At 39.4% G+C, this 17,326-nt stretch overlaps 1 protein-coding gene across 2 annotated transcripts in view; it reads right to left on the reverse strand.

Annotated features, from left to right (window-relative positions):
• Window positions 1-15,825, reverse strand: part of LOC122808811 — a 2,021,113-nt gene extending 2,005,288 nt beyond the window's left edge. For both annotated transcript variants that reach the window (XM_044079872.1, XM_044079871.1), the window contains exon 1: window positions 15,676-15,825. The gene's annotated coding sequence lies outside the window, so the exon portion shown is untranslated. The remainder of the gene's footprint in view (window positions 1-15,675) is intronic.
• Window positions 15,826-17,326: the final 1,501 nt, after the last annotated feature.

The following is a 17,326-nucleotide window of genomic DNA, read 5'->3' on the forward strand; positions in this document are numbered from 1 at the left end:
ATTGCGGGACTGTATTGTTTTATTTACAAATGGCTATCAGTCTTTGTGCTATAAAAATTTGAAATAAAAGTTTTAAATTAAATCCAATTATCTATAATCACTGTAGAACTAATGAAGAAGAAAATAGTAGGTAGACTGACAGATATGAATAGTGCGTTATGGTAACTGGAGAGAGAGAGAGAGAGAGGTCATAGGACACCGATTGGCTGCTGGGGGGTAAGGGTATTGATACATTACCCTGCCTAGGGCCCCATTTGACCATGATCTGCTCCATCTAGGATGAACCCCTGAGAAACACCAGTGCTGGAGGGGGTATGAAACACTATTAGAGGCTTTTCATAGATCTAAACAATGGTGGGTACCAGAAACCTAGCAGTTTTTTGTTTCCTGAGTTGAGTATGTACAATAGGCTGCATTCTGTGATATATCAGGTCAAGGAAGTATAACAGGGTGAATTCTGTGCAAAAGCCATGCTGTGTTACTGATAGCTTATTCCTGTATGTAAGGAGTTGTAGGATATTTGTTCATGTGTATACTTTTCTAATATTTTGGAAATGGGGGTAAAATAGCCACTGTTCTTTAGATAAGTTGGATTTCTGTTTTATCATCATAGATAGTAATTATATTGGACTGTTACCAAAGTTTCACAGTGTAGTGTTCAGAAACTGAGCTGTTGAAAAAGTACTACGACTGGGTAGCATATAGGTACTCTGGCTATTTGCAGATATTTAGTGGGGATTTGAGCAACTACAAGGGTGGTTGGGTTTAGTTTTTGTACGTGCTTTTTTATTTAGTTTATGTTAAGTTGCAGGTTGAAAGTACCATTCAGTGATATGAAACAATAACTGATTGGGCTGCTTTGTATGGATATGGCACACTTCAACAAGTGCTTGGTAATAGTATGACTATATTATGGTTAGTTTCATGAGGGAGTGGACTGAGTGTATGTGGGGTTTTATTTTTCAAGCTTAACAAGTGAATTGATATAGTGCCAGTATTATTTTTTTTTTATATATTTTGGAAGTAGTAGTATTTGTTTTCTTGCAGCATGTTTTATACCTAGTTTCTAAGGTGTTTTCATGTTTGGTTCATCGTACTTTTCCAAAGTTTCCATGCTTTACATTACACAGTCATTTGTTGTTTCGTCTCATATATAATCCAAGGTGCTGGGATATAGTCCCTATACGTAGAAAGAAAGTAGACTAAAGGATTGACAGTAAACGGCTAACAGGAAAGTATTACTGAAGTAATTGACAGCATCATCTCATTTCAAAGAGTTAAGTGGTGTCCATTTAATTAGTTTACTTTAAATGCCAAATATCTCTGGATTAAATTACCTTTTGGAGCATATTCAGTTGTAGATATTTTTTTGCTTCAGAAGTTGGATTGTGGTCACTGATGGACTCTGGTAAGATTTCTGGGGAATGAATGTTATCAGTGTGTATGCTGGAAGTATATGGTCAAGTAGGCTTTTCCCTAACTCTAGTTTTGTCTGTTCATATTACCTCAGACATTAGTTGGGTAAATCAGATTAAAATGTCACTATGCTCCATGGTTACACAATGCACTTATACACTCATGACCAAGAGGGATAGTGCATGGAAAAGCTGCATAAAGAATAAATCACCTTCTCTCTTTCAAACCTGTAGGGAATTCCACAACTTGACCAAAAAACAGGTTATCCTTAATAAGAAGAAGTTTTACCAAAAGCCACTCAATGAATCACACTCCAATCATAAAATGTTCTGGGATTTCATTAAACAACTACTACATCCAGGTAGCCCTTTATCCCCAAACCTCTGCCTTAATAGCTCCCCCCTTGAAGCTGCCACTTTCCACAACACCTTCTTTATTGAAACCATCCAAAAACTAACCAAACAAGACGATAATATCTCTCCTGTACCCCCACAACTTCCCTTCCATCTTCCTTTTCAGTTACACCTGTTCCTACTAATTACATTAGGTCACTCCTTAGTAAAATAAAACCATGCTCACCATCAGCTGTAAATCTATCCCCATATTTCTTAAACATGGTGCTAATTCAATTGTTTACCCCATCTTCATACTTATAATATATCCATCAAGGAAAAATACAGTCCCTGATATTGGGAAAAAAATTCTACGTTTTACCTCTTCACAAAGGTGACAACTCCACTGACCCCTCAACTTTCAGACCTATTGCCATACTGTCACCTCTCTCTAAAATACTCAAAAGTGTGTTCACAAACAGCTCTTCAAACATCTCTTACATGAAAATCTCCTAACCCCTACCCAGCATGGATTTCCCCCTCAACACAGCACATCTACTGCATTAATATCTTTCACATATACTATCGCCAAAGCTCAGGATGAAAATAAATTAAATGAGTCTCCTGTTTATTCTTCAACCTCTCCAAGGCCTTTGATACTGTCTCCCATCCTCTGCTGCTTTCCAAACTAAATAACCTAAACCGCTCAGGCTCTATTACAAACTGGTTCAGTAGCTACCTCTCAAATAGATTTCAATCTGTCAAATGGCTATCATCCTTTTCTCCCCAACAGTAAAAAACAGGGATGTCCAAGGCTCCATTCTTGATCCCCTTCTCTTCAACATCTTTACTAACTTCCTCTTCACCTCATGACCCCTCTCTACTGTTATCCAATATGCTGATGACTCAACCATTATCTCCTACTCAGACAATTTTGACAAATTTACACACCATCAATCAACAATCTCTACACCGTGTCGAAAAATGCCTAACATCAAACCAACTTCTGCTTAACCCTAATAAAACCAAACTCCTCCTCTTTCTACTAGATACACTTGAATCTCTAAAATTCAATTTCACTGTCACATCATAAACACTACCACAATTACTGCTGAAACTCACACTAAACTTTTTGGTGTGACAATAGATGACAAATTCAAATTCGACCTCCATATTCAGAAAAGCATTAAATAAAAAAACACCAGAAATTAGGACTACTATATAGACTCACAAAATTCCGATCAGAGAAATCCAAACCCACCCTTGCGCAGTCTTTCCTGCTCCCCACTCTATTCTATGCTGTCCCCTATCCTCACCAACATTCAATCCAACCTTGTATCTTAACTGGAGTTCAAATACAACAATGTTGCTAGATTTGTTGCTAAAATGCCCTATTGATCTCACCACTGCCTATCTCTAAAAAGCCTCCAATGGCTAGAGTTCCACCATCAACTCCTTCTACCCCACCTGTACCTAACTCATTCCATTCTTAACTACCCCTCCTCTTGCCCAGCTCTCTCCTCTCTGATATCTTACTATACTCCAAATCAAGCTCTTTGAAGCTCATAACATAACCTTCTTGAGGTGTACATGCCAAATAAGAACATTGGCAAACTCCTATACAGCCACTCCTTAGCTCACACTTGGAACAAAATTACTCCCACTCATACGACCCATTAACAACAGTAATTTCTTTAAAAAAAGAGCTAAAATTCCAATTACTAAATGCAAGGTCTTGCCCATGCCACGATCCCACATAACCCCCCTACTAATCTAGCTTCCAACTCCCCCATCTCCTTAATACATTAAACTATTACTGTATTCCCACTGCCTTTATTTGCCTGGGAATCTTTCCTCTTTCTGTTGAACATTGTTGCATACTTCTTTGTATATAGGTTTGTTTTACACTGGAAAACGTCACTGCTGACTATTTTTGTATACACTACTTTTGATGCATTCACCTATACTATATGGACTAACTGAAAATAGTCTCTGCCTGAACTTGTATCTGCCCATGCTTATAATCTAACTTTACTGTATTACACATTTACACTAAATTGTATACTGTAATATTTGAGTAACTCTGGAGCTTTTCTATTTGGGCCTCTGCTGAAAAAGGGCTTTCAGCCCAGTCGGACTAACCCGGTCAGCAAATGTGAAAATAAAATATGTAAATAAATATTTACAGTATGTGTTGCTTGTGAGGATAACAGTTCACGTTCATGTCACCTAATACTATTGCTTTTTGTTTGGTCTTTTGATTCATCCAAGATAATATATCATCTAGTGTGTCCATAGTTTTACTGGATATTAAAGGAGAGAAGTAGATAATGCCTACGTGTAATTGTGTGTATGACTTAAGTTAGTGAGCATAATTTCAGATTTCTGAAATATGAATATAGGAATATGGGTTTTGGTTAGTTGTAGGATATTACAATGTATAATACTGATACATTCTACTGTTGTGGTTGTTCCGTCAGGTCTGACTACATTATAACTGGCTGGGAGTACTTTTTCGTCAGTTAAGGTTGGTTTGAAGGCTGTTTCTGTGATGGCCAATATTTTTTGCATGTCAAACAATCCATTTGTAGTGGTCCGTTATTTTGTTACAGTAGCCTCTGACATTAACATAGAATACTTTAAGGCATCATTTGAGGCATTGTTTTTCTGGTGTATTTGTGTTGAAGGTTGTCTGGGGTTAGAATGAATAGCCACAGAAAAGAGTAGTTGAATAAGTGCAATTTAAATTATATTTTGTAAAATTAATATAACTTTGTCCAGATTAAGTTATTTTTTTGAGAGGGATTTCTTCAGAAGTATTGTAGAAGAGTTAAGGTAATACAGATGTTGTACTTTTGGCACAGTAAAAGTGTTAGTGACTGTTGCGATGAATGGTTTTGAACATTTTGAAAGCAGTGTTTCATGGGTGAATAGCGATCTGTTTGTATAATACTATCTGGTTCGCATTGCTGGGGGAATTCTTCGTGGTGTGTAATCTGCTGGAGCTCTTATTAAGATAAATAATAATGATGGGTTTGGGAGGGTGGCCTAATGGTTAAGGTGTTTGCCTCACAAACACAAGGAGCAGGGTTTGAGTCTCACAAGGGATAATTGGCTAGGCTTAAAATGGCTTGCAAGAGCAGTTAGCTTAGTACTAATCTATGAACCTAAATAAAATCTGACCATTTGTCATATCTGGTGAGGAGATACAAATGCATACATAACATCATGGACTGAAGGGTATGTAAAAATTAGATGGGTCAGCAAGGGTCTCTGCCATGGGATAGTAGCCTCACAATTCAATCTAAAGTCTGTTCTATGTGGAAAGCACAACATTTACTTTTCCATCTAAAAACTGTGGTTCCATGATGAAATTTTTTACTGTCTTAAAGCAGTGCTTCCATGGAGAATCTTTAAATAGAATTGAAATACGAGATCATGAAGAAGCTAAATGTCACACTGTAAACTATAATAAACACAACAGTAAGGAAATATCAGTTGGCCTTCATTTACATCTCGACAGCTCAACACAAATTATTGTTTTCAATCTAATTTCTGTAGACTTCAAGGTTGTATATTCCTGCATCCTGAGTCTTCTGAGAAGTTATAAAACATTGGCACATAGGCCAATCCCCACAAACCAGGAGTGGAAAAGATTCGTCGATGGTCAATAGAGAGGTCATGTTCTTCCCAAAAATACTATAGTAGTCTTAAAAAGTTACTTTTAAGATGTTCTGCATGACAGGAAATGTGCTCCTAATGGGTTTATTTTGAAAGTACAACAAAGAAAATTCTACCACTAAAAGCCAGGAATTGACTTAATCCTTATAGGGTTCTCACCTCATAATATAATCAATTTTAAGGTTGCACATTTACAGAAAAAAAGGGGAAAGCCTGTCTCTCATTTGGATATATGCATTTATACATGTATAAGAGTGCAATGACTAAGCACAAAATTATTTTATTTTATACATGTGACAAGTAATGCTGAATCTTAAATAAAACTGATATTGGAAAAAAATGTAGTGCTGAGTCAAAGGGCTGGTCTGACTCTATGTATTTGTTAATGTTTTTAGCAACGTCCATTTGGGTGAAATACATAGCACCTGTAAGCATTTCCCTCTTCTTCTCAGGAAGGACATTTCACAGAGTGCTCCAAGTGTTCCACTGTGTTAAAATGGCCAAATTTACTACTTCACACATAAAAATTACAAATCAAAATTATGCTTCTTGTACAGTTTAGTAACATGCCGATTTATACCAGTTCCACTACTGGATATGGCCAAAGCAGGTCAAGCAGCAAAACAGTCTCCTTTACTGGGAGATCTGTACAGAATCACTTGCTTTCTCCCAGTTTCACCAGCCAGTACCAACTAGTGAAATTAGTTCATGTAGAAAAAATTTCTGGAAGCATTTCTAAACACTATATGTCCCCATATGGCACAGACAAAAGGCTAGACCCGGCCAAACAGACCTAAACAGCAATAGATTGCCTATAGCAACAGTTGCTATTAAAACAGAGAAGGTTGACTCCAAACAGGAGAATTTTTGATCTTCTGTCCCACTCAGTTTAGTCCAAAAGTCTGGAAATCTATCACAGGTCCCCAAAAGTATCCTGATATGTAAGGGCACACATTATGCAAATAGGTGACTGTTGTTCTTACTGATTTGTCATTTATATTAATGTCCCGTCATTTATATTAATGTCCCGTCATTTATATTAATGTCCTGTCATTTATATTAATGTCCTGTCATTTATATTAATGTCCTGTCATTTATATTAATGTCCCGTCATTTATATTAATGTCCCTTTGCCTTCTATTCATTCAGCCCTTGTATTTGTTTCACATTAATGCTCTATTATGCACCTTCTAAAAGTTACCCACATGCCAACCAATAACCTAGGGCAATAAAATGGTGCAGAAGCTTACTATTTCAATCACAGGATGCCCACAATACATGTCAGAAAAGTAAACAAAAGGCATTTTTCCATTTCATCCGCTTAATCTTCTGCTAATTGTATCACAAAGCCATAATGATAGAAAAAGGTAATCGCAATTTGTCTGCACTCTTTCTGTATTACAGTCACAGCATGCCAGCACTGCCTAAGTGAATCACTAAGCCTCCCAGATGGTGAGGCTGTGGAGTTGACAATCAAGGACCTCATTACTTCTCTGATACAGGCTCTTACTGCACTCTCAGTGGTAATTTCCAAACTTAGCTTGACAACTTTGTGACTAGCAGCCCTACCACTACTTCAATTGCTCTGAAAGTTTTCAAATAATTCATTTTTGGTAGGGTAACTATCCCTCTCAACCACTTAGTGCAAGAAATCTGGACAAAACTTGACAAAATGGGGGACAGAGGCCCAAAAATAGGGACAGTTTTTAAATATTGTTCTTATAAACTTAATAAGTTGCTAGAGTAAAAGGATTTGCATTAACATACACTTTCTGAAGGATTTGAAGTAGTCTGAAACTTAAATGTATGTCATTTAGTGACTTCAATCCTCAGACCATTGGAGTGATTTGCCAGAAAAACACAGATTTTATGAGGAATAGACCAAAAATATGAGGCAAAAATCTGGACAGTTGAAAGGTATGAGGGCAACTGCAATAACATTTTGGGGTATTCTATTATGAAGACACAAATCCACTCTTCACTTATATGTACTTGACTGTTCCCCAAAAACTAATAACATACACCAGAAACAAAGTACTTAATCATGACAACAGGACAGCCTTTTAATCATTTTTAGAGACCACAACCAACAGTGCAAAAGCAAGAAACTGGCAATAAATTTCAGTTTACTCTTTGAATGAATCTCAAAAACATACAGTTTCTTAGTGAAAGATTAGACCCGCTTACTTTTACTAAGAAGTAACAACATGAAGTTGAACTACCCAGTTTCTTTACATCCCTAGAATGCTACAAACGTTTGGGATAGTTAAATGGAGCAAATTGCCACAAGATATTAGACATGCTGATAAAATTCAGGAATCCAGATGTACTGTGAAAATTTATTTATTTATTTGCTTTTCTACTGGGAAAGTCGGACTGTGTTACAGTGCTTATTTTCAACATAGTTTCAGTCTAGGAAAAACACTCCTGGGAAGGAAAAACTCCCCTAAGTATCTGCTGTGTTTTTTTGGGGATGCTATCATGTTTTGTCATTAGTATCCTATTAAAATTACTTGTTGTTCCTTCAGCTTTTCCCGGTTAGGAGTTGCCACAGTGAAACTCCGGTCCACTAATGATTGGCAGTAGATTTTCATGGTGCCGAAGTGCTAGCTCGATGCCCAACCTTCAACGAAGGCACCCCCATTAAAACATGTCTTTTGAATGCCACTCGACCGCGGGGAGGACGTGCAGACTCCACACAGAAGGCGCTCCAGCAGAGAATCGAATGGGAGAACCTCTTGCTGTGAGGCGACAATGCTACCGCTGCACCACCGTGGCTAGGTGTGTGCATTTAACTTCCCCAGAAAGTTGTTCATTTCCCCCTTTTTAAATTTCAGCTTCAATGTGTTCTGGTAAATTTTGTACTATGGGATTGGTGCCTTTTTTTTTTTTTTTTTTTTTTTTTTACATATGTATAACATCTTTCTGTTAATGTTTTTATCTTCACAGATTCATGGGTGAACACTAGGCTAACTGCCCTGAAAGGGCATTTTAAGCCTAGTCAATAACCTTACATTAGAATCAAACTTTGTAACATGTGCCTATAAGGCAAAGACCTTAACCATTATGACAAGCCCTTCTCCCTCTAGGCTAGCACTTTTTTCCATTTGTTAACTCATGATTTGTGACAATATCCCAGCATATATGTTTTGTTTTTTACCTGTTACTTGTTATGAAACTTTCCTTGCCAGGTCCCATCTTTAGATGGACTTTTCGTGAGGGATTAGCTAAACCGGTAAACAAAGCATGTATACATACATAAACAAATAAATAAAAATAAATTAAGAAAATAAAAGAAAGGGAAAATAGATGACAGTAAGTGGCACTCAATGTAGTAGTAATGAGTCATATGTTGTCAGCACAAAGCAGCTCTAAATGTTTACAACCACTCAGGAAGTGACAAAATGCTGCATCATAGACTGTTAAATCTGATTATAGAAAAAGTGCATCAAACTGGAAGATTAATATTTGTAATGTGCCTTGTGCCAGAACAATATGTAAAGAATTCCACAGTTACAACTTTGCTTCATCTGAACTAATGTCTAGGGTATGAGCCATTTAATGTTTTGCATTAGCTGATGTGCGTTCTCTTGGGTCTATGGTCAACTTTCCATTCACTCTTGCATGTTAAATATTTCACAGATATTTAGCTCCACAAACATTTACTATTTTCCTGAAACTCCTCCTGTAACTTAATCACATGTTAAGCATGACTGAGACTTAACCTATTCTGTTTTGCGGTACATGAAGCAATTGTCCAGATAAAGAAGCAGGGGACCTGTAAATTTATTTTTTAGAATTTGTTGACCAGGTTAGTCCCACTAGGCCAATGGGCTCTTTAGAGGTGAGAATGAAACAGTGTCTTAGTCTCACTGGGAGGACAGAAGACTCAGGAGATGGTTGGATCATTTTATTTTACTTTCTTCCTTTGCATGCTTGTCTTTATAAGTTGTCTGCCATCGCAGTGCAAACACAACCATGTGTGCAGATGGGAATGGTAACTGTGAATAGGTAGATTGTGCAAATGCCATGACTATTTTTTTTTACTTCATTGCCATATGTAGTTTTCCACACACATAACAGCAGATCAGAAGAGCCTCACAGCAAGAGGTTCTCCGGTTTGATTCTCGGCTGGGGTGCCCTCTATGTGGAGTTTGCATGTTCTCCCTGCGCTTGCGTGGGTCTTCTCTGGGTACTCCAGTTTCCTCCCACATTCTAAAGACATGCATCTGGACCATTTCTCTCCAGGCCTCCGCTGAAAACAGGCTCTGGTGAGCCTAGTCAGACTTTCCCGGACAAGAAATGCAAAATAAATAAAAAGTGAGATCATCTCATGGAATACACAATCTCTTTGTCTCTATCATTCTGCAGAAATCATATCCACCGCCTCTGTCACTCTGCAGTAACCATATGCCCTGTCTGTCATTCTGCAGTAATCATAGCCCCCTGCCTCAGATATTCTACAGTAACCATAATCCCTACCTTCAGCATTCTGCTGTAACCATATCTCCATGCCTCTGTCAGTCTGCAGTAACCATTCCCTCTGTCTCTGCGATTCTGCAGTAACCATAGCCTCAGTCATTCTGCAATAACCATAGCCTCCACCATTCTGCAGTAACCACAGCATCTGCCTTGTCATTCTGAAGTAACCATACCCTCCATCTCAGCCATTCTGCAGTACGCTCTGCCTCTGTCATTCTGCAGTAGCCATAGCATTTGTCATACCGCAGTAACCATAGCCCCTGCCTCTGTCATACCGTAGTAACCATAGCCCCTGCCTCGGTCATACCGCAGTAACCATAGCCCCTGCCTCTGTCATACCGCAGTAACCATAGCCCCTGCCTCTGTCATACCGCAGTAACCATAGCCCCTGCCTCTGTCATACCGCAGTAACCATAGCCCCTGCCTCTGTCATACCGCAGTAACCATAGCCCCTGCCTCTGTCATACCGCAGTAACCATAGCCCCTGCCTCTGTCATACCGCAGTAACCATAGCCCCTGCCTCTGTCATACCGCAGTAACCATAGCCCCTGCCTCTGTCATACCGCAGTAACCATAGCCCCTGCCTCTGTCATACTGCAGTAACCATAGCCCCTGCCTCTTGTCATACCGCAGTAACCATAGCCCCTGCCTCTGTCATACCACTGTAACCATAGCCCCTGCCTCTGTCATACCACTGTAACCATAGCCCCTGCCTCTGTCATTCCACAGTAACCATAGCCCCTGCCTCTGTCATACCACAGTAACCATACCCCCTGCCTCTGTCTTTCCTCTGTAACCATAGCCCCTGCCTCTGTCATACCACTGTAACCATAGCCCCTGCCTCTGTCATTCCACAGTAACCATAGCCCCTGCCTCTGTCATTCCACAGTAACCATACCCCCTGCCTCTGTCATTCCACAGTAACCATACCCCCTGCCTCTGTCATTCCACAGTAACCATACCCCCTGCCTCTGTCATTCCACATTAACAACAGCCTTCGGCATACTGCAGTAGCCAGAGTGTCTACCATTCTGCAATAGTCAGAGTGTCTGCCTTATTAATTCTGAAGTAACCATGACATCTGCCTCTGTTATTCTTTAGTAACAGTACCCCCTGCCTACATCATACTGCAGTAACCAAACTGCATGCCTCCATCATTCTACAGTAGCCAGAGTGTCTGCCATTCTGCAGTAGGCAGAGTGTCTGCCTTTGTCATTCTGCAGCAACCATAACCCCTGCCTCTGATATTCTGCAGTATCCATAACCTCTATCTCTGTCAGTCTGCTGTAACCATATCCCTGCCTCAGTCAGTCTGCAGGACCATATCCCTGCTTCAGTCAGTCTGCAGTACCATATCACCTGCTTCAGTCAGTCTGCAGTACCACATCACCTGCTTCAGTCAGTCTGCAGTACCACATCACCTGCTTCAGTCAGTCTGCAGTACCACATCACCTGCTTCAGTCAGTCTGCAGTACCATACCCCCTGCCTCCGTCATACTGCAGTAACCATACCACCTGCCTCAGTCATACCACAGTATCCAAACCCTCTGCCTCAGTCATACCACAGTAACCAAATCCCCTGCCTGTCTGCATTAACCATAGCCTTTGCCATTCTGCCTTTGTCATTCTGCAGTAATCATAAGCCCTGCCTTCCTCCTTCATTCTGCAGTAGCCAGTGTGTCTGCCATTATGCAGTAGCCATACCGCCTGCCTTTGTCATTCTGTAGTAATCATAAGCCCTGCCTCCATCATTCTGCAGTAACCATATGCTCTGCCTACGTCATTCTGCAGTACCCTCTACCTCCACCATTCTGCAGTACCCTCTGCCGCTGCCATTCTGCTGTAGCCATAAATCCACCATTCTGCAGTAGTCATAGCATTTGGCATTCTGCAGCAACCATAACCCCCACCTCTGATATTTTGCAGTAACCATAAGCCCTACCACCATTATTTTGTTGTAACTATATCCCCATGCCTCCATCAGTCTGCAGTAACCATAACCTCTGTCTTTGCCATTCGGCAGTAACCATATCCACCACCATTCTGCAGTAATCAGAGTGTCTGCCATTCTGCAGTAGCCATAGCATCGGATTTGTCATTCTGCAGTAACCATACCCCCTGCCTCTGTCATTCTGCAGTAATCATACCTCCACCTCTGTCATACTGCAGTATCCATATCCCCTGCCTCCATCATTCTGCAGTAACCATACCCCCTGCCTCCATCATTCTGCAGTAGCCAGAGCATCTGCCATTCTGCAGTAGCCAGAGCGTCTGCCATTCTGCAGTAGCCAGAGCGTCTGCCATTCTGCAGTAGCCAGAGCGTCTGCCATTCTGCAGTAGCCAGATCATCTGCCATTCTGCAGTAGCCACAATGTCTGTCATTCTGGCGTCTACATTACAAGTTTGAATGCTTAGGTGATCGAACACCTAAACATTGAACTTGTAATATCGAACTCAAAAACGTCAAATAGTGCAGGAAAACATGTCGGTCGGCCATGGAAAAAAATAACTTTACACCCAAACAAAGTGGAGGGCTTTGCCCCTCACACCCCTGACATTGGGGGTTGTGCCCCCCACACCCCCTAATATTGGGGGTTGTGCCCCCCACACCCCCTAACATTGGGGGTTGTGCCCCCCCACACCTCCCTAACTAAATATACCAAACTATGAGATTGCTGTATAGTAGACAAAACAGCAAAATCTGGTGAACGGCCAAGGGAAATCTTTCCCTGCATTAAATCATCCGTTCACTGTTTTTTGCTTTCAATATTACAAGTTTGATGTTTAGGTGTTCGATCACCTTAGCATTCGATCTTATAATATAGACCCCCATTCTGCAGTAGCCATACTATCTGCCTTTATCATTCAGCAGTAACTGTACCCCCTGCCACTGCCATTCTGTGGTAACCATACTTCACCTCCATATTCAGTGGTGGATACATTGACTGCACTCTTTCATCTGCAACCATAAACAGGCTTCTCCTAACCACTTTAGAACAACATGCCAGTGGTGAGCAGCAGTTACTTTAAAAAGCATCTCAGTGGTGATAACCGCAATTACTTTTACAGAAGCAGGCAACATCTAAATGGACAATCTCCATACTGAATTCAAAGTATGGAATGCAAAGAGATGGAAAAAATGCTGTAAGAAAACACTTATGAGTTAGGGCCAGTAACAGAAACTTTCTTCCATTTAAGTACTTAAAGATCTAAATGTGAACACAAGATGCGGAGAGGGTCCTTCTTCACTATTGTAAAACTCTTCAGCCATGCTTCAAAATGTATACTATTAAACTAGGCATGGACAAGATCTCATGGCACCTACTAAAGAGTGGATGAAGTTGCCTGATGCCCTGGCCAAAATTCCCCTAGTAGTATAAATACCATCTCAAGTCTTCTCTGAAAAGGGACTACTAGCCTAGTAGGACTGACTTGATCAACAAAGGATAAATAATTAAAAATGTGAATAATTTTCATATATGTACAGGTGTCATAGAAATCTCCAACACACAAGCTGGGGATACTTAAAAGAGCCTGACAAAGTACGTGTTGACATGATTATTCCAGCATCCCACGGCTGAACATATAGTAGTCCTCACATGTTTAAGACTGAAAACTAACTTCCTTCAAAAAGGTCTTTTATGGCAAATGCATTTAGCCTTTTGGCAAGAAATTTGTTATGATAGAAAGGTTGTATATCTGGATGCAAGACAAAAGTACTCCTGCCCAAATAGCCTTTTGAAAAGCTGTGTTCTTTGCTTCTAGTACCACAATATGTTGTGACAAAGAAAAGTTATCTTTCAGAACCTGGCATTGTCTAGCATTTGACAAGCTGGCTTGTGCTAACCATTTCTTGATTTTGTGTGTAGTAGAAGTTTAGTGCTTCTGACTAAACAGCACCAAAAATTAAAACACTGCATTCACATACTATTAAAATTGTATTCTCTTGAACATGCAAGTAAAATAAAAAAATGAAAGATGAATTAATTTACACATTAAAAAAGTGTGAATAAAATAAATACATACATATGTGCATACTTAAATACTGTAACAATGTCTGCTAACATTTTGGTGACTGGATAATTATATTTTCATATTTTGGCAGTGACATAATAGTGGAACAACCAAATTCCTTTTGAAGGGAAGTTACATGAATGCAAAGAAGTAACTTGCACAGGATGCAAAGGGCAAAAGATGGGACAGAAACATTTGTCTCCAGTACAGTCAAGCACCTTAAGTACCACATAATAAGACAGCTATTTTTGTATTTTCATTTACGAAAAGGCCTTTAACCAAACACTGGTGAAATCAGTTTTGTTCTTTTGTACTTGATACATTTCTTATCAGTTAATCCAACTTGATAAAAGTGCCTCCAGCTACAGAAGGAATCATAATGAAATGGCATAATTAATCATTCTTAACATATCTAGGCTCCTAAATGGTTAATGTTGACATTAACTGATCAACTTCCATTGCTCAAAGCATGCCAAGACATCACTTCAACAATTTAATATTTTAGGGCACTGATTAAGGACAAGAAGCTAACCAGACTTACAAAAATGCTGTTTTATGTAACTACATTGTGATGGTGCCTAACTGCAGTTTCTAAACACTCCCTAGATAGAAAGTATCCTCTGGAAACACACCCAACACTCTCCCCGTTTGTTAATGTCACTCTGTATCTACATGACTTTGCTGCCTCCAGAAACATTAATACACACACAAGGGCACACTTTTGCAAATTTTACCATATGTGCATGCATTTTCCTGCACTGTTTAGGTAAAAATGCACTTCTTCATATAACCCCTCCCCACTACTGTTCTACGACTTGTGTTCTGATTCTGTTTCTCCTTTGAAAAAGAGAATTCTACACTGCAGTTGTATTCCTCCAGCACTGCCTGACTTTCTGCCCTTACACATAGGATATAAACATTTATTTGTCAGCTTCCTTGTGACATACTTTTGCACTAATCTTTCTGCTATTTCATTTGCCTTGATTTACAGACTCCACCTTAACTCCTTTCTGACAATCTCTGGAACTGGCTTGTTACTCTGAACTGAGATCTGACAAGAAAGATTGTGAATTGCAACACTAAATGCATAGAAGCAGTTTTACTCATCAAAACTGGTCTGTTAGGCTAAACTATGAATACTTAGGGTAAAATGACGGTGATACACACCAGGGTGTGGCAGCTAAGCAGCTTTACATGTTTAAAGTAAGTTCATAACATTCAACTTGTATTCCTGCATGAAGTATGAAACATTAAACACTACAGATTAGGTACAAAAAGCTTAATACTAGCGTTTTAGTGTCTGTTTACTTTAAGACTAACAGAGGTACAGTTTAGCAGGGCAGAGTGCATGTGTATTTAGGGTAGAGGGAGAGTTTACACTACCACCGTCTTTTACCTGCCATGTGGTTAAATAGTTTACGACTTCCAGTTCTTTCATGAACTTCAAGATGGATTCAAAAGTAAACTGAAATAATAACAATTTTTAAAAAGTAAAATAAAATAAAAGTAATAAGCCTAATTTTTTTCAAAAGTGATTAGGCTAATTATCGGAGTCCTAGCTTGACTGTGCATTACAAAATGTTCCAGGCTGGCTGGCAGGCACGCAGCTGAAGGCAGGTCTGGTGCTCAAGAAATGTGAAATCCTGCTTCCTCAACACAATGCAAGTCCGCCTCCCATTACACAATCACCCAAACTAACAGCACTTCATCAGAGCTAAAAAAAAATTCTGAATTCTGTTTTTCTTCTTACCTTTCAGAACCATATCACAAGACAGCAGTTAAATTTCCTGAAAAGATTGGTTTGAAATTTACTCTCTTAAATTTCCTTTCTTTTTCAACCTCTGCTGAGGCTGCAAAGTTAAGATCCCAGGTGACGAGTTACCTTGAGAAAATCTTTCACAGGAAGAGGAAAGGCTGATCTCTGATTGGTTAAGTGATCTGAGGAAGTGTCTGGATATGTCAAAGGTCTGTATACTCTAGTATAGCAAGGAACACACACACATACACATGCACACACTCACACTTAGCAGTCAAGACAAACAGGTATTTTCAGCCTGCATTTACAAAGTTTGATGTGAAAACCGAAAGGAAAATTTTAGTCTAAGACAGCTGGGTTAATACTTAAAGCTTTAAGAAGTCTGCAGTGAAGGAATTACTATTCCTGAGTGATTAGTATACTACCTCCTCAAAAAAAAAAAAAAAAAAAAAAAAAATCTCAGGTTTGAATCCTTAGAGAACTGTATACTTCTGTCTCCTTAAGTAAGCCATTTGTCTGTCCCTAAACTATTAGCACTAATACAGTAAATGAATGAGAGAACTGTAGAAAATAACATGTAGAGTTGGACTTTAAAAATTTTAGAAGTTAAACAATAAAAAAAATAATTTTATTTTATTTTACATTGGTTTGTCGGGATAGTACACTGATCATAACTGACCATCTGCAGGTACTAATTCAGAAAGAAAAAATAGAGAAAAAAAGTGGAACAGAAAGGCAGTAAGCTGTACATTTTAAAAAAAAAAAACAGAACAGAAATTAACAATATATAACAAAGCCTGCACTGTAGCAATTAATAGATATAGCAATAATTATGAGATAAATGTACATTTTACATGATTATATTTCAGGCTTACATCATGGCGGAAATGCTATGGGGTAATGTTTGTCAGGGAGGATGCGGGAGTTGCAGTTAAGAGGTATTAATATTTGAAAGAGAGAGTAAGGATAGAGGTCGAGGACCTTAGGTGATATGGTCTTTGTGTCAAGTACAGTTTGACTTGGTGTAAAATATATATTTTTTTTAACTTCAACTCTGAAGGTAGGAATGGGGGATTGCAGTTCCTTTAAATGGAGGAAAGCCCACAGTTTAGGAGCAAGGAAGGAAAGAGAGTGGTTGGTACAGTGTAGTCAGGTTTGTGGGGGAGTGGTGTGAGGAAGGTTGTATGGGAGAGGCATCTGAGGTTTCTTGAACCTCAGCACAGAAATAAATAGAACTTGCTGGAGGGACAGGTTCATAACCCAGAGGCTCCCTTCGCTCTGGAATAGAATTCCAGTTCATGTGAGGCAGAGCACCTCACTGAATCTCTTCAAGAAGAATCTCGATAGGTGGATGGGGGATCGTAGGTTTGTCCCAGGGATTACTCCCATGTCACTATTAGACAGAGGCACAGTAAACTAAACCTTAAAAAGGGCACAGTATACTCAAATCAAGGGGTGGCGTAAGCCATACAGAATCGGGCTAGGCTTATAATTGCCCCAGGGCAGATAGCCTAGTATGAACCTATGAACCTATGTTTATGTTTGGAATAAAGTCAGTAATGAACCTAGCTTAACTGCATTGTAGAAAGTACATTTACAGTATGTTCTATAGTCCATTATTACAGTAAGCCTTGTTCCCTGTAGC

This window comes from Protopterus annectens, chromosome 8.part0 (genome assembly GCF_019279795.1).
Source record: "Protopterus annectens isolate FY-2018-M chromosome 8.part0, PAN1.0, whole genome shotgun sequence".
NCBI classification, from domain to species: Eukaryota; Metazoa; Chordata; order Ceratodontiformes; family Protopteridae; genus Protopterus; species Protopterus annectens.